Here is a 25,400-nt window from a genome sequence, read left to right as displayed (position 1 = left end):
TTGAGAAGCTGAATTTATCTGATTAAGGCTTTTAAATTTTTATGATGCAAAGGCAAATTTAGTCATCAAGAAGGTCAAAAAATGTCATCAACATTCCAAGTCCTTCAAGGAAATAATGTGTTTAAATTCTATTTTGTTCTATGCTCTGAAAAAAAATTAAAATAACCAGTACTCTGACTAAATTGAATAAGCCTAAACAAATAATCCAAGGTAGTATTCTGCATGATAAGAGCAATTGGCTGCATCATGGTGTAACCTCTGGAATTGTTTCACTCTTTAAATGTAACTTTTATGGGCTTTTTGAACATTAGGCATAGATGGTAAGTCATATAGCTCTGGGAGGTCTTATGAAGCCCCTGTATGAAACAGTCATATTGTTTCAATTATGAAAATGGAGAGTTTATGAACAATAAACAAATTCATTTCAGAAAATATAAAGCTTTTTAGGAAGTAGTGGTAGCTGTTACCAGTGTAAATAAATATAAAGCACTTATCTGTAAAGTTTACATTTTTGTAGATCACACTTTATAACTACAAGTTTACTGCTCTGTCTTTTGTAGAAAAAGTATAGGCTGTGCACAGCTAAAATTAACAGAATGTAAAAGTATGGAGGTTTTTCTTGATTTGATTGTCTGGGTTTTAAACTTGTTATGTTATAGAGAATTACAGAATGTTATGTACATGTTCTTTAGACAACTGGCCTCAGTTTTACCTACCTCTCATTTATTCTGGAAGATAAATCAAATAATCTGGGGGGAGAAAAGATAATATGGGGGCAGGAAAATGTCTCTTTGCCAATCCAATATAAGTGTTGAAGAATGTCTGCAGCCCAATATAAGAGAGAGGAAAATGGAATTAAAATAACATTAGCTAGATTATATAAAAACACTAGTAGAGACAGAAAAAAGATATTTCATGAGATATTTTAAAATCCTAGTGCTTGCAATCAAAGAAATTTTATAATTGTAATTTTGTTACTATTAAGAAAATTAAACATAAATTACAAATTTTTTAGGCAAATTCTGCTAGACTTAAATAATTAATGACTTCAGAGAACAACAGTTACTTCAATGAAAGGCAGTAAATAGAAATAAATAATATATAAAAAGGGTAAGCTGCACTAGAAAGAGTTCTACATGGATTTCACCTATAAATATAAAATCTCTAAAACTTTAATACTTCCATCAAAACTCCTGAAATGTTTTCTTTCTTGTTTTTCTATTTTCTTTGCTTACAAAAAAATGGAAGATGAAAGGAAGCCATCTTTATAGAAAATTAGTACTTACCATGCAGAGTAATAAGTTTGTGCATTGACAAAACCATGTTAATCAGCTTAATATTGTCCATAGACATAAAATATTAATATAGAATAATATAATGCATTAAAACCAAGGTGTTACTAGAACTACTTGCATATCTTCATTAATTCCCTTTTTCTTGCTCGTTTAGCAAAATAAAAAATTACTTAGAAAGTGAAGCCATCAGGTATTTGTATGCATCCCACATATCCAAACTTCACTTGCTAATGAACTAATGATATTTAACCTGCTCTTTTAGTTACCTTGCCTTTAGGTAGGCATCCAGCTTTTCTAGTGATTTATCTTCCTGGCTCTCCACGATGTCCTGCTGCTACAATGCTGCCTCCTGCTATCACAGGGAATGCACAGAAGCTCTTCCACCTCTCTGAAGATAATTACAGGATTTCAGTCTCCAGAGCAACTAATCAATGTTCTACTAGTTTTCTGAAGAACTCAATTATTTTTAAAAAAAAATTTAAAAAGAAAAAATAATTGAAAAGTATAAAAAAGAAGTCTCATTTTATGCAGTCGTTTCAAATATCTATACATTAAGAATAACCAGTTTAATAATTCTGGAAAAGCTAATATTGAATATAATGGATTGTTACAGAAAACACTGTGGTTTTCTTAATTGTTTATCACTGCACCGTATGTACACACATGCTGATATAAAATCCCAGACCAACAATATATCTTGATTGTTGTATCTCTCTTATTCAGAAAAAGTCCTATCATTACCTAATTTTTAAAGTAATATTAAAATGCAACTCCAAATATTAGTGCTATATCCCCTGCTACAAAATCTGTTCACATTTTTCCTATATAAAAAATACCAAATTAAGATATGCTGATTACCCATTTCCATATAATCACAAGTTTAGTATCTTCCACTATGCATATTTACATGAGTATAGTACTGTAGTGCTTAAGTTCCTGTATAAACACAAGCTAATGCTCAATGCTGGCAGCACCAAATATTACCAATGTCTGTAGAAAACAGATTATTTCAGCTGACTAAACCAGGGATATCCTCTTTCCAGGCCAAAATTTTGAATGGAACAGAAAAAGTAGAATTAAATGAAGCAAAATCATTATATTAGATAAGGCAAGGTAATGCCTCCCGTTCTTGCTTTCCTCACGGATTATAGAAGCAGGAATAGGGATGTGCTCTCTTCTCTTTTTCCTTCTCTATTTTTGTGTTATATTTGTGGCAAATCACATCTATTCTATTTATGGCATCAGTGGATATGGGGAATAAGGGTGACTAGGTTTGTCTTGGAGGGGACATTGTCAGTTATGGGAAGAGGAGAAATAATGAGGATATTGTGATTTACTCTGTTAGCAAAAGAGACCCTCTGGCTCTCAGATGATCTTGGAAGCCAAAAGTTCCCCAGTTCTGTCAGAAAGGAGCTAAGTAATAAAGGTGAAATGGCCAAATGCTAATGGACATGGTGGAAGATTGTACTTGATGATCTTGGAGGTCTTTTCCAACTCCTGTGATTCTATGTCTTGTCCATCTGCCTGAAGTAAAAAGTGAAAAGTAAATTGTAAAACTGCAATAGATCAAACTTCAGCAAGATTTGTTACAGTTGATGATTCAGTCAGGGATCCATTCAACTGCCTAAAGGAAGATTTCCATGCTGTTTGTGTTCCCCTAAATATCTGAAACAGTTGCATGGGACTCAAATATGGGAAATTCAGTGTTATGGTTTAATACTGGCACAATGCTAGTGCCTTTATGAAAATATAATTTTCTAATTGAATGCTGTGAAATGCGATTGAGAACAGAGTAAAGCAGGCCCAAGCTTAATAACAAGGGAAAAAAAAAAAAACTTTATTAAGTTCTTATTATTATACTGTTATGAAAGGAAAGATAAAGAAAAAGAAATACATCCAAAATTCAAAATTAAAACCTTCTAAAGCATTCTTCTTCTTACTACCCAATTTTAACAAACTACAGCTAGACACAATATGGATTCGCATTAGGTTTTTGCCTTTTAGACAATTGATACTCAGTCCATCAAGGGAGAGAGGAGCCCCTCCTGTACCACAGACCTTCTAAGAAACACAGCTGCCACATCTTGTGCTTCCATGTCACACATGGCACCACCCAGAGAAAAAAGTTTGCTAATGGTGACCCTCTTCTTTCTATGTACAGTGGTCTTACTACTAATGCATGGATGGACAGACTGCTTTTAGGATTTTTCTTTTCAAGGATGCCCTGCCAAGATGGGAAAAAACTAATAGTTCAGTTTTTTTATTTTTGGGACCACAGTCCTCCCCATTTTCCCCTGTGGCCGAGGGTCTAAGAACAGAGATCTTCTTCTCTTCTTCTTCTCTGAAGACAGGGGGCACTACCACAAACTTCTCTAACTTTTATCTGTTTGCTCTACTTCTGTCCTTTCTTAGCTGAAGCAGGTCTCTTTGGCTCACCGGCATCCTCCTAAAATACAGTCTCTCTCTTGGAGGAGAAGATCAGTTCAGTCTGTGGCTACTAAGAAAAAGTCCAGCCAAAAGCCACTCCATCATCTCTTCTCACCTAGAATTTCTCCTTCTAACATCCCAGGGTCTAAGCTGTCTCTCTTCCTCTCTTTCAAACCGAGGAGGAGAAAAATTTCACAAGGCTTTCATTTCTCAGGAAGGGTTAAAAGTCCCAACTCCCAGGGATGGTTCACTGCCCATGCTCCAGCTCCCACAGGCAGCTGGGCACCTTGCGCCCCCCTCGCTCTTCTCCTTCCCCACGGTGAACTGCCAACAAACCTGCTGATGTCTCTTTCTCTCTCTCAAGAGAGAGAGACTCTGGGGGGGAACGGAGACATCCGAGATTTCTCCACCCTTCCATCTGCAGGGGGTTCCAGTCCCTCCACCCTTGGGCCCACCTTAGTCAGTTCATGGGCCTCCCCCTCCCCACCCAGCCATGGCCGGGCAGGGGAGAGGCTGCACTGCAGCTGACCGGAACCAAAAAGAGCAAGTTCCCCTGGGAATTCTGCTTTTAACCCCTCTGTGTTCTCAGAGGCGTGTCCACCTTCAATTGGTCAATATCCAAATTGACCTCTTCCTTCCGAGAAGATTCTTTTTCTGTGTCAAACCACAACATTCAGATAATTTCAGAGATTAAACAGGATACCTGGGTCATCTCCAAGCAGGATAAATGTTTCCAATCAGGCAAGGGAATCAAGTCCTTAATGCTTAATTGTATGTCTTATAAATCAAGAATTTCAATGGTCTTTTCACACCATCCCCCAGATTCTGAGTCTCCAATTTAAAATATAAATACTATTCCTCTTTTATTACATCAACTTTATATCCAAAACCTCACCAAGTTTGTGTTGAAAACATATTCTCTTCTGCGTTCCATTCCATATACATCAGCACTGTGACTTATATACTTGCTACCTTGGGGGAAGAAATGCTTTTCCTTAGAACACACTTGATTTTAAAAATCTAACTTCAGGCAACTAAATTGTAATTTAAAAAATAATCTCAGTGAAATTTTCTATAACCCATCCCCAAGATACAAACTAGAAGATTCCAATAAGGAAGTTATTTGAAAAAGGCAGAAAGAGATTAGACCCTAAAAATTTTTGTGGAAGAAACCAAGCTTTTTGCAAATTACACAGGTCAAGATGTAGAATTGTTTAAATTGAACATTTCGTTACTCCCAAAACTACCTTGTGGACAAAATAAGCACAACAAATACTTGCAGCAGGCAGGATTTTCCCAGGATTCTTGTCAGGAAATGTACTAAATTCATGGTTCCTCCTCAGTTTTTGTCTTTTTTTAGTGCCCCATGCCTTGCTTCCTTCTTACTGGCTCCCAGCCCTGCTTGTGATGCCACCTGGCCCAGCTCCAGGGGACGTAATGTGTGACTGCCTGTCCTATGGTGACTGCCAAGTTATCTGACTTTATTTATCTGTGACCATCACAGGGGTTCAGCTCAGGCCAGACAATGACCCTGTGGCCAACAGTTTGGTGTTAGAGCAAGCTGGCCCAGGGAGGCTCTGCCACAAGACAAGCACTGCCCTGGCAGCCCAAGTTGATGCCTGCTGCCATTTTAGAGTGTCAGACTTCATTTGCTGGTTTTGGTTACAAATTTGGCCTTGATTTTTCTTTAAATATAGAGCTCTCTGGGTCCAGTTTAATGATGTGTCTCTGAAGACACATCAACAATAACAAATGTTGGTGCTGCCTGTATGTATTTGCACTGTTCTGACAGAAACTTCATTTTGTAGAAGACTGAACTGATTGCTGACCCCTTCTGTAGTGCTCTGCTGCCTCTCTATTCCTGCCTACATTGAGCACTTTCTTCTCTAGAAGGATTATTTAAGCCTAACTTGTTACTCATTCTCTTTTTCAAACCAATGGTTTGAGAGTGATTTCAGTATCAACACCACAATGCTGCAGATTAATGAAATGCACAACATTTATTATTGGCCTGTTCACACACAACATGTAGGCTTGTCTGTGGGATACAGATGGCCACACATGTTGAGCTTTAATAATAACACACAAGAATGCAGTGAACTGAGCTATCATATTTATGAGAGGTCCTTTCTCTCTGTTAGACATTTTGAAGGCTTGTGATCATTTAGAATTTTACTAAGAAAGAAACAAGGAAGGATGTGCAAAAACATGTTGTAGAGCAGCTTGTTATTAAAGGTGATGTAAATAGATGCTGTGAAAAGAATATGCGTTGCTCTTGAATTTTTAAAATTGCACGCTTATATATATTCATCTTACAAAATGGAGGAAAAGAGATTAAGGAAACTAACGTTTTCCAAGTCAAGTTTCATTTTTTAAAATAATTTGTGAATTCTGTCAAGATATATAGAGCAATAAATGAAAATGCCTTGTGCTCTTGCTAATCTGGAATGATGCAAAACCTTGAGAAAAGAGTACAGTATAGTTATTTATATAAAGAATTATATAGAGAAAAGGGGAGGTACTTTATATAATTTATATAGAGAAAATGGGAGGTATTTTACTGAAAGAATGAGCAGCTATTATATAATTTATTGATCAACTATAAATAATTGTTGGTAAGTATTATTACTTTTTTAACCTCTGACATGACCTTAGTTTATGAAAATGTCTGCTGGTCTCCCCTTCTGATACTACTACTGGTCACACAACAAAATAAGAAGCATACTGAAGAAGATAAAAAAGACATGTAGATAGAAATTTAGCATATGCTGATTCCTATATGATATGGATATTAAACTGAGATAGAGTGAGGATCCCTTTTCCTTGAAAATTCCCTAAATAATTTTTCTAACTCTGCTGAAGTAAGAACAGCTCTGTATACATAAGTAAGTGAAGAAGCAAGACAGTGTCTGCCCTGGCTCTCCAAGTAAGCAAAATCCTGAAGATGGAAGTTTGAGGCTGGTCACTTCCAGCATCAATAGGAATGTTTCTGCCTGACTTACCAGCAGTCCAGGTTTACCTGGAGAGGTACCAGTTGACTGTAGGTAGCAAATATAAGGTTGTGGGAATAGTGCCAAAAACTTGCATCTTAACCAAGATTAGAAGAGAATGTTGACCCTAGAGGCTTTGCTAATCTGTCCATGTGATTGAAGGTGCTGTGGGAAAAACTATTTTGGTGGAAAACCCACCATACGTGTGTGTGGCTTATTGTGATCAAATATAATCAAATGCATGGAATGCTTGAGACGCTTTGTGTGTTACTAAATTAGCAGAGGCCCTAGGGACCAATCAGAAGGCACTGGTTTATCTGTAATGAAATTAAAATAGGGGGGAGCTTGCATGGGAAAAAGGAAGAGAAAAAACAACACCTGGAGAGCTCAAAACTATACCACTGCATCACTGTGTCTTTTTTCCCATCACCAACACATTTATTTTTTAACCTTAGAATTTTCTATCTCATCCCCAACATAAGATCCATTTACAGAAGGGTTCTAAGGAGAATCCAGGGAACTACAGGCCTTCCAGCCTGACCTTGCTGCTGGGGAAGGTCATGGAGCTGGTCATCTTGTCTGCCATCACATGGCACATACCAAGGAAACCAAGGGAGCAGGCCAAGCCAGAGTGCATTTATGAAACACAGGTCGTGCTTGGCCCACTTGAAATTAAATAAAAATAAACATTTCTTCATAACCAGAATTGTAACAGGGTGCCCAGGAAAGTGGTGGAGTCACTATCCCTGGAAATGTTAAAAAAATGTGTGTATATGGCACATGAGGACACGGCTTAGTGGTGCTAGGTTGATGCTGGACGTTATGATCTTAGAGGTCTTTTCCAAACTTAAAGATTCAATAATTCTGAGACTCCATGACCAATGTGTAAAATTACTCTGAATTACCAATGGTAAAAGAAATTTAATTAGGTCGCCATTATGAATGCTTTACAAGGTTTTTTTAATCAAGACAATATCAATGAAAATATTCTTCAATACATTGGAAAAAGAATAAAAAAATCCCAACAAAATAACAAGCCAAACTTAAAAAATAATTTATAACAAAGATCTAAGGAAGATACCAGTATTGCTACAAGGTAAAATAGAGAGTCAGGATATATCAGTGGGTTTAATTCTATAGGCTTTTGCACATTGTTGTGTTCCATGTGCTGTGGTATTTTTAAAATATGGAACTATTTTACTTCGACATTCAGGTATTGTATTTGGCATCATTGAAATCAGCTGCAAGCTTTTTACAAGCTCTTTTTCAATAAAATCAAATTAAAATAAATTAAACACAAGGACATCGAATACAGGACAGACCTCCAGACTAGGGATTCCCTTTTGGAAAGAGTGCCATTGGAATATCAAGCCTCATCTATCAAAGCAATAAAGATTGCACTGGCCATAAAGAAATGCAAAAATGTCTCACACCACTAATTAAACAAATATTGTGCAAAACTTAGTGGGGATAATTTCTAACTGATGGAGAAAAAAACCCCAATCCTAAACTAAGACAGCAAGTCCTGGATCCAAGCTTGCCATAATTACTATGAATGAACTACTGGAGTTAAGATAGTTAGCTTTGCAAACACTATTTTAGTATATAACTGTTGTTTAAAAAACATTAATAGATTTTTCATTCCTTTGCTAATACTGGAGAAAACATCAATTTTCTATGTTAATCCTGTCTGTGGTCACATGTCATAAGTGATATATTGTAATGGAAAAGTTATCAGTCAAAGGCAGCAAGCAAGACTTCTGTATTAGACATCAGAAAGTAAACTTCGCTCTGTTAAAAAAAAGGATAAATGAGAAGGACTATACGAGAGGTCTAGCAAAAACATATGTCCTGGGAAGATTGTGTGGGTAATGATTATTGTTTCTCTTTTCCAGTATCAGCAGTGGATAAAAGAAGCATGAAAGGTAATCGAAAGCTGCACTCACAAAAAGTCAAAGGACTTGAGATGTCAGGTGACTGAGCTGTGGACCTCAGTGCTAATAGAACTGGCTCTGAAGGAAAGAAAGCTGAGCAACTTTTTGAGGGTTACTAAATGCATAGAAATTGAGTCTCAGACAAGTAAGCCTCAACTGAAAAAGGTCAAAAACTGGGGGAGTTTTCAAGGGATTTTTCATATGTGCTTACTCTATTCTTAAATTCTTGTCTAGATATGCACTTTTGGCCATCATCAAATGCTCTTCTAGATTGACCTTTACCCAGTAAAACTGTACTTATTTCTTGTGTATTTATGACGAACAAATGTGATTGCTCTGTGTGGTCCTGCAGTGAAATTATTTTATGCAATTCTTGGCTATCTAAACAGTGGAGGATTGCAATGTGGTAAAAACAGCAGGGATTCTGCGCTTGAACACTGTTGCAGAAGCACTATATATGCATATATATGTAAGAAAAATAGATTGCAAAAGTGAAAAGTCAGAAAAGAATGTATGAAAATCTTTATAGTAATGGATTAAAGAAACTCAGGTGATCCAGGAACAAGATAAAGAAGTCTTCTGACCACTGTCAGCATGTATACATACCAACAGGAAAGATCTTTGATGAGTACTTGTACTGGTTTTATCTGAGATGGAGTTAAATTTCCTCATGTTAGAGCTAGTGGCCTAGTGTGGGTTCTCTGCTTGTTTCTTCTACTTCTGTTGAGGTCGGGATCGAAGGCACATGTGATAGTGTTTCATGTTCAGACTCGGTTGTTTATTGTTTCTTATCAGTGAAACAGCCCCACAGCCATAAGTTCTGTAGTCTTTCATTAGTAAGATACAAAATGGCTAACTATTGTTTGTTACAAGGTCTTTTAAAACTAAACTACCCAATTAATAAATGACACCTAGATTATTTTCCCTTTTAACCCAATAACTGATCCCTCAAAGCCTGCAATGTGGACTTTTCTGTCCAATCACAAAATATGTCCAATCAGAAACCACCCAAACCCATGAAGAAAAAGGAAGAAGGCATAAAACAACAACCTTCCTCCACCCTAAAACCTCCATCTTGCTTCATATTTATTTCTATACTCTAAAACCTCAAACTCTAAGTTTTTCACCCTGTGATACTGCACACTTCTAACCAACTACATACTGTAATCCTAGTGCTATTAATCAATTTTGGAAGTCTTCTCCACAGCCTCAGGTCAAATGCAGCACTCTCTTGCAAGTCTGTTCCTTTCAGCACAAGAAAGTTTAAAATTCTCAGCATCCAGGGTTCCAAGAGGCTAAGTTCTGCCTTGTGCTGGAGACAGTGTTGATAATTCAGAGATGTATTCGTTATTGTTGAGCAGTGCACAGAGTAAAGACTTTTGCTTCTCACCTCATCCTACAGCAGGTAGGCTGGGGGTGAATGAGATGTTTAGAGAGGACACAGTCAGTGCAGTTGACCCCAACTGACCAAAGAGATATTCCATAACACATGGCATCATGGTCAGCATAAAAATTTGGAGATTTGGAGGCTTTCTAGGCATTGATCTGTTGGTAGTGAGACATTGTTTTCATTTCCATCACTTGTCTTAGAACCACAGAATCATAGAATCATTTAGGTTGGAAAACACCTCCAAGATCATTGAGTCCAACCTTTGATCACCACCTTGCCAACAATGGCACTATGTGCCACAACCAGCCATTCCTTGAATGCCTCCAGGGATGGTGACTCTGCCACATCCTTGGGTACTTCATTCCAACATTTGACTACCCTTTCCACAAAGAAATTCTTTCTGATGTCCAACCTAAACCTCCCCTGGAGCAGCTTGAGTCCATTTTCTCTCCTATTACTAGCTGCCTGGGAGAAGAGGCCAACCCTCAATTTACTATGACCTCCCTTCAGATAGTCTTTCTTGGGTTACGTTACATCTCTCTTTCCTATTTTCCTTTTCATGAAAATATTATTACTATTGCTGTTGTTATTAATATATTTTAATTAAATAAATTTAATTAAATAAAACCCACTTTAGAGTGGGTTGAGCAAGTGGCTGTGTGGTACCTAGCTGCCAGCTGGAGTTAAACCAAGACAGTACTAACCTGTTAGTGAATTATCCTCCTCAACTGAAGCACAGCACAAAGCACTAGCTATCTGCCTTGCTAGCTAGTCTTTTGAGACATTAAATATGATATGTACAGAGACTGTGCAATTACTCTGTATCAAAACTATTAGTTAATTTAACTTCTTTATAGTTTAAATCATACATATTGTTCAGAAAATAATATATTTCCAGTAAAATGGATTTGGCCAGGCATCAAAAAGCCTTTATTTGTGAAATTTAAATTAAATATGTTAATGTGTTATAAAGGTACAGGAAAAGACAAACTTTGAAAACATGAGAAACAGAGGAGGGAATTGTCAGAATTCTGGTACAAACTTTAAACACATATTTACACTTTCAAAGAACAACTTCTGATTTTAAAAATAATCTCAGAACTGAATTATATTGATATGTTTAAGTTCTTTCACTTTCTAGTCAGTTTGTAAATGTGTGTAGGTTGCTATAAACAAAATCTATGGTATGTAACCCTCTGCGGGTTAATTAACAGATATATGTTAATATCTTGTGATTGGGAGAAATGTAATTTAAAAGAAAAAGAAAATAGCAGTCAGTGCAAAGATGATGCATACCATTATTTATAGAAAATAGTATCACTATTCACTTCTTACTAAAGAGAAGCTACTGTATTTTTTCATTCCAGAAGTAAAACCACTGTATTTTACGATTCAATCTAATGTAATTAAATCATCCTATCTATACATTGAAACTGCCTATTTATAAGTAGAAGAATTAGTAGAGAAATACATATTTAGAAAGAAACAAATGTGTTAAAAATATAAGTATGCTGAGCCTTACAAAAGACATAAAGGAAATAAATAGTTGGAATAAACATTTAACTTTTGTTCCAAAGCACAACTTAACTTTCTTTGCTCACAAACTGTGTTCTTGATAAGAACAATAAATCTCTTTAGATGGGAGACAAAGTTAATTTTTAAAACTATGCAATTCAATATGGAGCTACCTTGTAAATTACTTGCCTGACAGAACTGAGAAAGGTAAGGTATTTCTTGTAAAAAAAATGGAAACATGAGTAGGATGCATGAGACAATCAGGGGATAATTGTGTAAGAGCTTGTGGGTGGAGACAGTTTAACCAGTATAACAAAAGCTGTGTGTTTAAGCAAAGGAATTAATTCACCCCTTCCCGTGGGCAAGCAGGTGTCCAGACATCCTCAAGAAATCAAGATTACTTGGGAATCACTGAATCGCAAAATCAAGTCCAACTTATCACCCAACACCACCCTGTCCACTAGACCATGTCACTTGGTGCTATGTCCAGTCTTTCCTTACACACCTCCACGTACAGTGACTCCACCACCTCCCTGTGCAGTCCATTTCAATATCTAATTACTCTTCCTCTGAAAAAAATCTTCCTTAAATGTCCCCTGTGCAGCTTGTATCCTCTTGTCCTATTGCTTGTTTCCTGGGAGAAGAGGCTGACCTCCACCTGGCTACACCCTCCTTTCAGGTAGGTGTAGAGAGCAATAAGGTCACTCCTGAGACTCCTCCAGGAAGAGAAATGTCATAGCAGTACATGTCCTCCCTCTTACTTCTTCTACCTCCAGATTTATGTTTTATATTTTGAGTGTGACAGCAGATGGTCTGGGATATCCCTAGGATCATTTGGTGTCATCTGTCCTGGCTGTTTCCCCTCCAAACATATAATTCAGAAAACATGAAGCATAATGTTCATTATTTTTAAAATCCTTTTTATCATTTGTCCCTTTCAGTAAATTTTGATGGTCTACTAGGTATGTAGAGACCAGATGACTACAGAATAAATGTGGGGTGGGGCAGACAACTTGAAAAGAGGTTGTCTGCAATATAAGACCATATATGCTTATAATAATAGAAAAAGCCTGATTCGGCTTCCCTGGAGGAATCTTCTCTCCCAGAAGAATTGAGTTACATCTTCAGCCATCATAGATCTTATTCATAAGGGCAAATTTTTGGAGAGAAAAGTATAAATTAATCACGAGTGAGGATTTTAGGACTGACTTCAGTAAAAGAGACAGCAATCATCTAGACTACACTATTATCTAAATGCAGCAATCTGGAAAAACAGTGTCATGACAATCTTATTATGGGCAGACATTAAATTAATCTAGTTGAAATTTTATGCAGGAAGAATAATTTTAGTGAAGAATGAAGAATCTTCTCTAGCATACCAGTACCAATACAAAAATAAACTGAGTGACTTAACCTGTCAGAAAAGTGTTAGTCAAAGTATCGTGGAATAACTGTTGTCCAATAAGCATTAGTGTTCAGACTTACAGGAGTAATGAAGAAAAATAACTGAGTTTGTTCATGGCAGGATTTTTAAAATTGTTTTTTATCTTATGGTTTGTTTGTTTTAAGTTTGTAGCTCTTTGTGTCTGTGCTTACTGAAACTCAGCTACTGTCATGGACAACACTCAAACACAAAAATATTCTTGTGAGATTGGTACAAAGCTTGGTGGGTAATAGATGGAGACAAATAGGTATTTTGAGTAACTGGGAAAACAACACCCCAACACAAACCCAAACTCGTTTATGTCTCAGATGACATGTGTGTAGTTGTGGATAAACAGTTCTTAATATAGATTCACCAGAAAAAAATGTAGATTTCTAATGAACAATTATTTCACCATTTGCACATAGCCAGATGTGGCTGGTCCCACCTGCCATGACAAACACAGCTGAGCCCTTCAGCCAAGCTGGTGGTGATTCTGTGGTAAGACATTTTTATAAAGGCAAAATACCAGGAAGGTCATACATGAAGGAGGGGGTGGAGGTGCTTCAGGCACAAGGGCAGCAGGTCCCCAGTGGTCCAGGTGAGGACCACACTGGGGCAGCTCTAGCCCATGGAGCTCAGTACACCTGAGCAGGTGGATCTTGCCTGAAAAAATAACTCCCATGAAGAATCCATGCTGGAGCAGATATTACTTAAGGACCACAGCTGGTGAAGGACCACAGCTGGTGAAGGACCATTTGCAGCACGTTGCATCAGCTTTATCCTGAAGAAGGGCTCCCAACTGGAACAGGATAACAGCCTGAAGAAGGAGAGATTATTTGTTATGAACTGAATGCAATACCCATTCTTCAACCACCCTCCACCTCTCAGGGAGGATGAGGTGGCAGAGAGTAAGAAATTAAATGGTGAAGAAAAGCTTGAGGGGAAAACAAATGTCTAGAGGAAGGTGCCTTCACCTTCCAAATCTAGTTGTCAATAAATTAAATTAATTTTCATGATGTCTAGACTGTTCTTCCCTAATGGTAGAAGCATTAATTGATCTCCATATATTTATCTCAGTTACTGACTTTTTAAATTTTATTTTCTCCTCTTGCTCCTCTCTTACTGCAGAAAGGGAGTAAGAATCACTGGGTGGATATCTGGCAGCCAGTGAAGGCCAATCTAGCATAGTAGCATATGAAAATATGGTAGGGTAAGTAATCCTTAAAAGCATTTGGAAATAAATAGAGTAAAAAATTACATTATTTTTTAAACCATTTCTTTATAGATTTCACTGTGTATGTGTAGTACTTGCAGGCCTGTTTTCACCCTCACAAGACCTTTCTGACCTGATGTTTCTTATTTACCTGTTACTCTATTAAATAGTCCATATATTTTTAAGTTTCAATGCAGCATGCTCAATTAATTAGCCATTATATGGGTATCAGAAATGGGTAGAAAACAAGCTTGAGTGACCTATGGTAGCTAATTCTTCAGTTTAGGATATCTGAGGGCAAAATGGTGACCTGTGCTCTGGGAATTGTTTTACTTCCCAGATAAACTATGTTTTCCTCCAATTAAAATGTATAGCAACTATCTTGTTTATTCAGACATGTGTTCAGAATATTTTTCTTTTACTTTACATCATCCTGCATATTTGAATGTAAAGTAACAGCACAAGAGAAATCACCTGTTTTTCAAAGAATCTACCATTCCTATCATAGTGAGTGGGTTATTCTGTAGGTAATGACTAAACAGATTAAAAAGACAGCAGGAAGTTTTTTGCCAACATCTTTATTAAAGGCAAGAGAATTCATATAGCTTATTCCACTTACTCAAAGTACTCAAACATTGTGCAATTAGCAAGGGAATGTACCAGGGGATACAATTCTGGTTTCATTATGTAATTTTTTCTTCCTTTAGTTAGCATCTAAGTAAATTTAAAGATTATAGAAAGGGTTCTTAACACCAACACTCGATACAGAGGTTCAAGATATGTCTATCTCAAATAGCACTAGCTAACTTAATAATAAATAAAACCCCTAATTCCTTTAAAATAGCACTTCATCCACTGTTTACCCAAAGTGGCTAACAAAGTGGCTATAAGATTTTACAATTAAAGGTTATATATTCCTTTTTCCCTGAAAATTTATTAATTTTAATTGGATATTAATAAGAGAGAGAAGCATGTATCCATGAAGTACTTCAAAGATCATATTGATTTCATATTTTATACAAAAAACACCTTCCAGTTTTCCTAAGAGGCCAGACTTTGTGCCTTTAAAATATATAAAGTAATTTTAATAAGAGAATAAAAATACTTATTCTTTACTACAATAATAAAACAAAGTGTAATTTAACAAAGAAAACATTCAATTAGAATGTGGTGGGTTGACCTTGGCATATTTCGAACCACAAATAGAGCATCATACCTAGTGGGTGGTGTACCTTGACTCAGAGGTTTAATTCTGAAGGGAAAAGGCAGGCAGTTTCAACTATTGGCTAGTAGAAATGGAGTTACAGCTCCAGTCTTAAGCCTTTTTACTTACTCCCTGTCTGATAGTTAGTTCATGATGCAAAAAGGTATTTCTTACAGTATGAGTTTATTTAAAATATAGGTATACAAATTAGGTATAAGATTTGGCAGAATACCATCTTCTCCAAAAACCTGAAGTAACAGACACATAATTTAAGAATATTGTGTGGTCTGTGTTTATTTCTTATGTACAATTTTGCTTCACAGATGAGTAAAGTTCTGCCTCAAAAATCTGCAGAGGAACCTTCAAACCTGAATCATTCAGTCATTAACAAAATATTCACACTTTTTTTTTTCAGAAATAAGCTGTAACTTCATGGCTGTTTTAGGATACTATATGTAATTACACTAAAGAAAACAGTTTTGTACTTTCATGTTTGCTGTTTCATCTCTTTTGCAACAATATTGTTCTTGCACGCAGCATTTTTCTCTTTAAATGAAAATTTGTTTCTAAAAATTCTAAAGCTACCGTTTTGTGTTTTACAAACGTGGTCTTTATTACTGGCACTAGGAGAACAAAACTAGGTTTCATTAGCATTTTTCCTGGCAAGGACCTTCAAACAGCAGTTGAAAGAAACTGGTAGAGTAGGTATGTACAGGTGTATAATACAAGATAAAACACAGCAAACAATAGGATCTTACTGACACTGATCTGGTGCAGCTCTCATTAATGGACCTGTTACTTTCCCTATATTTTTTTTTTAGTCCATCCCTATTTTAACAAAAAAATGAAATCATTCTCCAATTTATATGGCCAGAATAAATTAAATCTTAAATTGTGACACTGAATTCTCTAAACCATAAATTATTAAGGGAAAAAAAATTGTCTAGAAGAACAGATTCTAAAGACATCCAATGCAAGAACATATCTAATATCTGCTGCTGAAAAACAATAAATTACTAGCAAATTATAATGGGGTAAAAGATGTTTTTGGTTTCTTCCAGATTTTTACTAAAGACATCATTTTCAACCAATGTACTGAAAACTTTTAGGGAAAAATTAAAACAAATAAAATTAGAAACAGCATGAAAACAGTGGTCATTGAGGCTGAGGAATATAAAATTTTGTCTCACATTTTCAGAATGAAATTATCTTACACTGTATAATAAAACACGATCAATGATGCTAAAGTTCTAGGAAAAATTACTGATAAAACTTAGTTTGCAGCTGAAGGATGAGACTCAAAAAATTGGTTTTCATAACATACCTAATTTTCTAGAGTTTCTGGCTCTAAATACATGATAAGTGCACAACAGGCAGAAAAAAAACCACCAAAGAAATAGCAAATATTGATCACTATCAGAAAGGAAGACTTTTTTTGGAGGACATGCCATATTTGAAGTTCCTAAATATTTGTAAGTGCAGGATCACTTGAAGGTAAACACTTAAGTTTTATTTCCTTTAAAATACAGCACAAAAAGCTTCAGAGAAACACAGAAAAGCTGAGTGTACATGTTTTGATGTTGCATGACTGTTTAGCACATACTTACCATACCAAACAGGCTGCTCATCTTGCTCAGAGCTGTTGCAGTGTTTAACCTTATTTGCACCTTGTCTCATTAAGGAGTCTCTGTGATGTCTGTAAACCATTTCTGCAGCATGTGAGAAATCAGTTAGCAGGCAGCTTGTGAAGTTTCATACATATGTTTCACATCTGAAGAAAGAGCAAGGCAAAGCTCTTTTCCACCACCTTTCTTTTCCCCATGCTTCTCTGCTGTCTTGTACTGATGTTTGGAGCACACACAGCCTTGCAGATGGGAAAGGGACAACATTTCACTAACCAAAAAGCCCGTCTTGACAGGCTTTTTTCAGCCATGTTATCTTTACATTTGCTATAATGTTTTTCATAAATGCATGCACATACACATATATTTGCATATTCATCTCACATTCTTAAAGCAGTTCAGGTGATTTTCCTACTATGCCTTAACATCAGGAACACTGATTTCTTCTTGGAAAAAGAAAGTGCCTCTAGTAGCCTTAAGACTGCATTAGTTTTATCTATCTGTAAATGTATTATGGACTCTCAGGATAAATAGTGGCCTTAAATCACTTTTAATGGAAAGTTTCATTAAGAGAAGGAAGTAAAAAGTATATTATTTTAAAATATTTTATAAATAAATGTTAGTGCTTATTATTTTTCTTAAATATTTATCATACACTGAATGAAAATAAGTAAATACAAAAATGATACATCATTATCTTGTAAAATTTTCTATATCAAGGTATGAGAAATGCAAATCTTGCTTCCTGACTTGTGTTTATCCAAAAGATTGGACTAGGACAGGAGTCTTGTATACATTTCAAGTGAAGATGCAACCTGGTCTAGTGGAAGGTTCCCTGACTATGACAGGGCAGTTGGAACTGGATGATCTTTAAAGTCCCTTCCAACCCAAACCATTCTAAGATTCCGTGAAGATGTATAAATACTTTCAACTAATTAAAAATGAAATACTATCATTGTGAGGGCAGGTCATAATTGAAATTTACATATTTGTATCCAGCTATTTTCCCTAAATCTTTTCCAATTTAGTAATAAAGATTCCCCCTTATGCCTTCTCTCCTGCATTTTCTCTTAAAGCCTTGGAATCATGTGCACCACTTGTTTAATTTGCAACCAAGAACATCTTAAAATATATTATAAAGCCAGTGAACTTCTGGTTCTGTAATGATTTCTGTATCTTCACAGTTTTTAAGTAGTTTCTCTGTTCAAAGTCATATATTTGAGAAGACAAATTTGCCACCAGTAACAAAAGCTACAAAGGAGTGAATTATATATAATTTTTGAAGAATATATTTCAACTTTTCTTTGCAAATGTTCTAGGGTTTTGAGGAGAAATTCTTGTGTCATAAATCACTGAAGAAGAAAGGTGAAAGACAATTTTATCTACTATACACCTGTTCTTTAAAGCCAACAGAAAAACTAACTTTGCAATATTCTTTTTTTTTTTTATATAGTTTGAGGATATGTTTATCTGTGCATGACCTGTAAAATACAATAAGTACTGAACCACAAAAGGCTTACAGGTGATCTGAAATGTCAGTGCTCACTGTAAAAAGCTGGAAAAAACCCAAAACCAACACAGTAGTGAGTGATTAGGAGAATAAAAAGAACAGCAATATAAAATTTTTCACAAGATGAAATTTCTAGTCATACAGAAAAGGGATCAGTTTAGAATATTGCCATTCAGAAAATAAATCTTGAAACATAACAGTTAGTTTTAAAAAATGACAGTTTAATACACAGAAATGTTAAACATAACCTAAAAAATTAAAAACTATTCTACAATCTTAAAAATTAAAGAATGCACAGAGAAGGACATGAAAATATGCAATATTTTTCATGTGAATACAGATTAGTAGTCTAGAAGTTTTTACTTTGGCAAACATAAGAAGCAGAAGATATAACATAGGTCTTTTTTTTTTCAATTAAAAAAAAATGCTGTGATGGCCCATTTTTTTTCATAATTCAAAGATTATCAGGCAGCCAGTAAAATCAGGGAGAGCACTGGAACAAAAGGAAACATTTTCCAAAAAACATCTAATTAATTATGGAATTCATTTGACATAAAATATTCTGGGGATCAAACATGTAAATGTATCCAAAATCAATCAAAATTTTAAATGGAAAAGTTTTCTCTCTTGTTATTTAACAGGATGGTCCAAGTCCTGCCATTGCTGAGACCTTTAAGGAAATGATGAAAGTTTTTATTTTTACATATTTTGCTACTGCATTTTTCCCTAAATGTCTTCAAATGGCTTTCAGGCAGAAGGCCTGAATCATCTTTGGCTTGACCCATAAATCAACTAAATTCTATTAAATTCTTATTTTATTTTTTGCCCTTTTATGTCAAAGATATATGATGAAAATTTCTTAACTCTTTTAGAAGCTTCATTGCAGAGTCTAAGGTTACTTATCAAAATTTAAAATGACTTAATAATAATTAGAGTCTATTTTTTTCTTTTTTTTTTACATTAGGCATATTAACTTAATACTATATTTTAATTATTAAGAAAAGAAAAAAATATTTCCACAGAACTTCCAAAAGATAAGTGGAATAGAATAAATGAATGCTTATTGTATTTTTTTTCTCAATAATAGTTGTATAAAAAGACCTTAATTTGTAGCTACATCTATACATGTGGAATAACACTGACTTCAAATAACTCTTTTTAAGTAAAAAAATATAAGCAACTTCTTTTGGTTATAATAGTTTTTTGTTATTTGCTTACTGAGAAAGTATGATTAATTGTAAAATTCACTTTATTTTTCAAATTAATTAAATTTGAGACTGTAATTTAAAAATACAAAAGATAATCAAAGTTTTTAGTGTTCTGCTTCACATTTTAATGATATTTTTGTGTCACAAACAATTATGGGTCTCACTCCTCATGCTGAACCACAGGACGAAATGCTGATGAGGTAGTACAATGTAGAGTCATTCATTGTGACTGCAACACCTCTCAGAAAGTACCATATTTAGAAAGATATTGAGCTTTCCAGAATATTTTTCCATGCAGATTAATTAAACTGCAAATTGACTTTGGCTTCCAATTTTATATATATGCAAATGTAAGGAAAGAGAACAATAAACATGGAAGTGAAAAGAAATTTTTTTGTATAATTTTATGTGCATATGTATCCCTATCCCTTGTCTTCTGCATGCAGTACCTGAATATCTCAGAAGCCATAAAATTGAGAGTAAAAAGTAATGGAAAATCCAGGATAAGTAATTTTATCCTCTTTATGGAACCAATATATATCTACACCGTATTTAATACATGTCTGGAGATTTTTTTAAGAGTTGCTGCGATCTCGAGTATGCAAAATGAGCTTTTCACTTCACAAAAGTCAATATTTCAATTCAAATGCAAAATGACGTTCAGAGAAATCCATTGTGACCAATTAATTAGGTTTAGTTAAAGTCTACTGCCTTTCTCTTGCTAGTACAGAGAATGATGAGACATCACTGAATAAATAGGTGAGTGTCAGATAAGAATGACATAGATGTTAAATGAATTCACAACAAAAAAACAAACCTTTCCAAGGATACAATAACTCTACTGATGCAATGAGTTAATTTGATGCTGTATTTGTTACAAGACTGCATTTGTACTCTAAAATTATATAAGAGAAAATAAATATCAAAAATAAAACAAAACAAAAATTTACCTTTCCAGTGAGTAAACTTTCTAAGGATTATTTTGAGGAAAGTAAACAGGAACAGCTCATCTAAAATATGATTAAAAAAACCATTGTCAGTCCAACTTCTTCACATGAGTATTAACTATATAAATGATAACTTAAAAAAACTTCCAAATACATGTAAACGCTTTTTACTAGAATAGATTTTTTGCAGCTCAGTGTTCAGAAAGGCATTATAATTTGCTAATATATATATAACACAATATTCTCTTGGTACTGAGAACAATAAAGTATATCAGCACTTCAGTAACCATAAAAAACAGCCAGAATGACATTTCAGGGAGATTTGGCATATAATGTAAAAATGAAAGCAGAAATCACTATTCATATATTTGCTAAATGGAAGCAGTATTAAACTTTCACATCCTTTGGAGCAGAAATCACATGAGGATGTCATTGATTGATTTACTCGTGTTTTCTGGACAAGCAAAGAAATTATATTGTCATGGCACCCTAAAACTCTTCTGATATTGTTATTCAAGAGTTAAAAATTATATACCCATACAAAAAGATTGAGAATATATTCTTCCAGTAAATGATTTAAAGTAAGGATGAAAAGTGAGAAACCATCCCTTCATAATCTGTCACTGACAAGGTAGCAGAACTGGGCCTTTTAGCATTAAAGTCAGGCAGTAATGGGCAGGAGGGTGAGGGGCAGGCAGTAGAAATGGGCCTAGAGATTATTTTCTGGATACAGGAGACTGCACAGCATTGAGAAGATTTCTTGCCTGTAACAGATTGAGCCTCCTGTTTAATGACAGATATATTTGTCTCTACAAGCAGAAGATAATAAGGTGAAATGTACAAGTACTTATAGAAAACTGTAAGTATCTTCAGTTTTTAGAAATTTTAGGTTGAACCAATAAGCCAATAAATTTATCTCCCATTGAAAGCTAAATCCAGCAGTCCTTTCTTTGAAAAATTTTGCCCAGAAGACTTGACACAGAACTGAGCTGATTCTCTTACTCTACAGTTCAGTCACTGACATGTAAAAGAATGATAAACTCATACTACAATTTCTTTACATTCTTAGGAAAAAAGTAATGGACAATCTGCAGTAAGACTCTGGACCTGGATTTGGATCTGTAATAAACAGATCAAAGCCTGCTTAAATATGTTGTGATTATTTACATAATTATGTGTTCAGCCATGCCTTGGTGGTAAAATCACAGCAACTTGTGAGGCTTGGTAAGCTAATTTGGTTTGTATGTCCATCTATTTATTTGATTCTGTCCTCAGGACTGCTCTACCAGTAAAATTATTTTAATAATCTAGAAGAAGCAATTTATTCCTAATAGCAGCTATAAAGTATCTTAATAAATATTGCCAAGTATTAGAAAGTCTGAGTCATTACTGAGAATAACTTTGTGTGACCTATGGTAGCAACTTTTAATTAAACTCTCTCCATATTAACAAAATTATCTTGCACCATATTTCTGCCCATATTTTATTTTAATGACTTGTATGAATCATGTTATGCAAATTTATTAGAGATGAAACTTGTAAAGACTAATGAAATGTTCTAACCAATTTTTTTTTTTTCTGTCTTCTTGCATTAAGGTGATGCCTAAGTCTTCTGCTTTCCATGCTGAACAACCACAAGTCTATCAGTCTTACTCTTTTAGACTACTTTGCTGCATTTGCAAAGGCAAAAAATAAAGTGCAAATGCAGAAAAAAAAAATGAGACCTTCAGCTATTCAGAAGAAATATCTGAGGTGAAAGAAATGGCACAGGAAATGTAAAAATGGGATTTCAGATCACCTGAAGTTCATGCACTGCCTGTATCTAAATCTGCAGCTTGTCTCATTCCAGACCAATACAAATATCACTTGGAACTTGTCTTGCAACCATTCCCAGACAGCTTTAAGCCTCATGGAGCAGCCTGATGAGAGAAAAGAAATTTGATCTTGAGGAATTTGAAAAATGTGAAAGATTTCTAAGAAATTTAACACAAATGAGGAGAGTAGACAGAGTGCAAGCATTACCTTACTGAGGTGCTGAAGATAATTTTAATGCCCATCACCCTTCCACAAGTTCCAGAATGGGAGGCAGGGTCAAACAGGTTCTGCCCCATAGTGACACAGAGTGGTATGGTCATCTTTGTATAGTCAGATAGGGTACAGAGTGATCCTGATAAACTTGATCCATTCAACACCACCACCAAATATGACTATGTTGGGAATTTCTTCTTCAGGATCAAATCAAGTGATACAGGTTCAAGGAGGAACTTAGATTTCAAGAAATCTGAAAACAGTTTTATGCACATCAAGTAGGATAAATAAAAAAATACTTTTTTTAAAGTACATGAGAAATGAGTTTGTAAAGTGCCATAAAATGTTTCCTTGTAATATATACCTGAATCTCTTCTGCAAAAGTACTGAGAGATTTAGAAAATGGTGGCCCAAGTGCACAAAGTAGTGGTAAAGTAAAAAGGCAAAAGGGAAAGATGTCTCTTCTTTGGAGACTATGATGTCTTCCCTTTCAGTGGTGAAAAGCTTTCATTAATAGTTTTTTAATAATAACTGCTGTTCCTTAGCATAGCAAAACATGTTTAATGCCTCTGGTGCTAGTCCTTTGTGTATCACTCTGCCAATAATTTCTCACCATGAGATCTTACACAGGGGAACTAAAAATATTTAACTAACTTTTCCAAGGTTACCAAGCAACACATACATAGTGAAAATTAAAAGTAAGGAAGAAAAGCAATTCAAAATATTTTTAATACAAAATTTGAATGGGTAATGTTGACCTTTTTACCTAGTCAAGTGCACTGTTGTAAGTAATTCAGTGTTGTCATCCATCATTTTGAAGCTTCATATTTTCATACACTATCATTTGCAAAAATTAGTAATTGTTCTATAAAAGTGTGGTTTTTTTTCTTAAAGCTTATTTTTAAAATATTGAATATATTTCTGAAGTATATTCTCCTTGGAGCTGCATTAAGAGATGAAACTTTAAATTTAATATAAAACCATAAATGTATGCAAACCAGAAAATTATTCTCACACTTAAAACTCTTCTTTTTTTTTAACAAAAGACTATGAAAAAACCCATGTACTCAAACTAACCTGTGGAATATTCTTGAAGGATTAGTGATTATTTCCCTCAAATTATCCCTGAAATTCTCATGAGATAGTCACAGAAGCTGCATGAGAAAGCACATCAATTTTAAGAAATTTATATTTAAGGAAGTTAAAAAAAATACATAAGTATGCATAACTGAAGGGTGAATTTCCCCAGTGAGCATAATTTAGAAGAAAGTATAGTCATCATAGAAACTTTATTCTTTCAGCCCCCAGACAGACACCTTTCTGTCAGAGATGTTCTCTGTACTTATAACCAGGAAAGGTAACAGCCATCTTTAACCTCCTTACAAGACAATGAGCTTTCAATTTCCCAAAAGCACATTCCAAAGTCCTTTAAAACAATCCTTCAGCCAAAATTAAAGAGGAGGCATGGGGGAACACTAGAACTACAAACACCCATGAGAAGTGACCTGAGGAACAAGCCTCCAATTAGTGAAAACGGGCACAGGTCCCTGAACAGCTGAGCCTTCTCACCCCAAATCCCCTCACACCAGAGGTGAGCACAGACCCACCTGTCACAACCTACTTTGAGTAAACTCAGACTCGAGTAAACTTTGAGTAAACTCAGCTGTTAAACTCAGGTTTATCAGCTTCGAGTAAACTCAAGCTGATAAACCCCAGCCTATTGTGCACTACACTCAACCCCCAGCAAATATATCTCAAATTATTTTTGAAGTTACTGAGAGAAAGAAACAGCACTCCAGTTAAATTTAACCTTTTCCATGTGAAGACCTTACTAGCAAGACCTTACTTAACTTATATGTGGAGCACTGAGGTCACCCCTCTCCAGAGGGGATCTGGCCTTGGGAGTGACCATGACACCATGGTCATGCTCCCACTGGAGTTATTAAAGGCTCTGCTACTGGTTTTACACAACATCAAAAATGTGCTCTCGATAAAGAGTTATGTTGTCTACAGTTCAATGAAAACATCTAGGTAAACTGCAGCTGAATATATGTGTGTTTTCCAGATCAGTTCAGTCACCAATTGCGTATTTTCAAGGCATCAGGTTCTACACTGAAATATTTGATGTTTACACCAGAGCAAGTAGCACAATTTGTTGAGTACTCAAATAATTTTTAAATATTTTATCATCTATCCAGTATAGAAAATCTGAGCAATTCAAAATGCAAATCTCCATGAAACCAGAATCTGAATTAGTCCTAATGGTGGATATTCAGCAGTTTGCTTAACTCCATATTATAACCACATCTTTAGGAAATACACTCAGCTAATGAAGATAAATATAAGAGCTGCATCTTTTCCAATTAAATGATAGTTTCTACTTAATTTTATCATCTGTACAAAGAATCACCTCTCTATAGCAAGGTTTGGCTGTCAAAAAAAAAATCAGCTTTTGTCACAACAAAGGTTAGAAAAAGACATCATATTGCTGTAATTAAAATGAGCTGTGCTTATGTGAGTCTAAGGGTGTTTGAACAATCTCATTTTCCATTTGTTTGTGGTACCTAAGTGAAGTGATAATTAGCTAGGAAATATACAGAAATAAAACTAATCCAGGAAAAGCTTCCATACACAAGGGACACCTTGTATCAGGCTTTATCACTATCACTCACTGTGGTCAAATATTTAACT

The 25,400-nt window shown here is 35.1% G+C and overlaps 1 long non-coding RNA gene across 1 annotated transcript; it reads right to left on the bottom strand.

The window, feature by feature from the left end:
• Nucleotides 1-5,450: 5,450 nt before the first annotated feature.
• Nucleotides 5,451-24,401, bottom strand: LOC146768452 (uncharacterized). The gene is made up of 6 exons (XR_014953030.1): nucleotides 24,093-24,401; nucleotides 23,787-23,863; nucleotides 22,480-22,600; nucleotides 20,685-20,744; nucleotides 17,002-17,258; nucleotides 5,451-13,794 (listed from the first exon to the last, which is right to left on the bottom strand). It is a non-coding gene; the product is annotated as an uncharacterized LOC146768452 (long non-coding RNA).
• Between the last annotated feature and the right edge of the window lie 999 nt (nucleotides 24,402-25,400).

The sequence above is a fragment of the Lonchura striata genome, chromosome 2 (genome assembly GCF_050655825.1).
Source record: "Lonchura striata isolate lonStrDom1 chromosome 2, ASM5065582v1, whole genome shotgun sequence".
NCBI classification, from domain to species: domain Eukaryota; kingdom Metazoa; phylum Chordata; class Aves; order Passeriformes; family Estrildidae; genus Lonchura; species Lonchura striata.
This window is presented reverse-complemented; position numbering and strand designations above follow the sequence as displayed.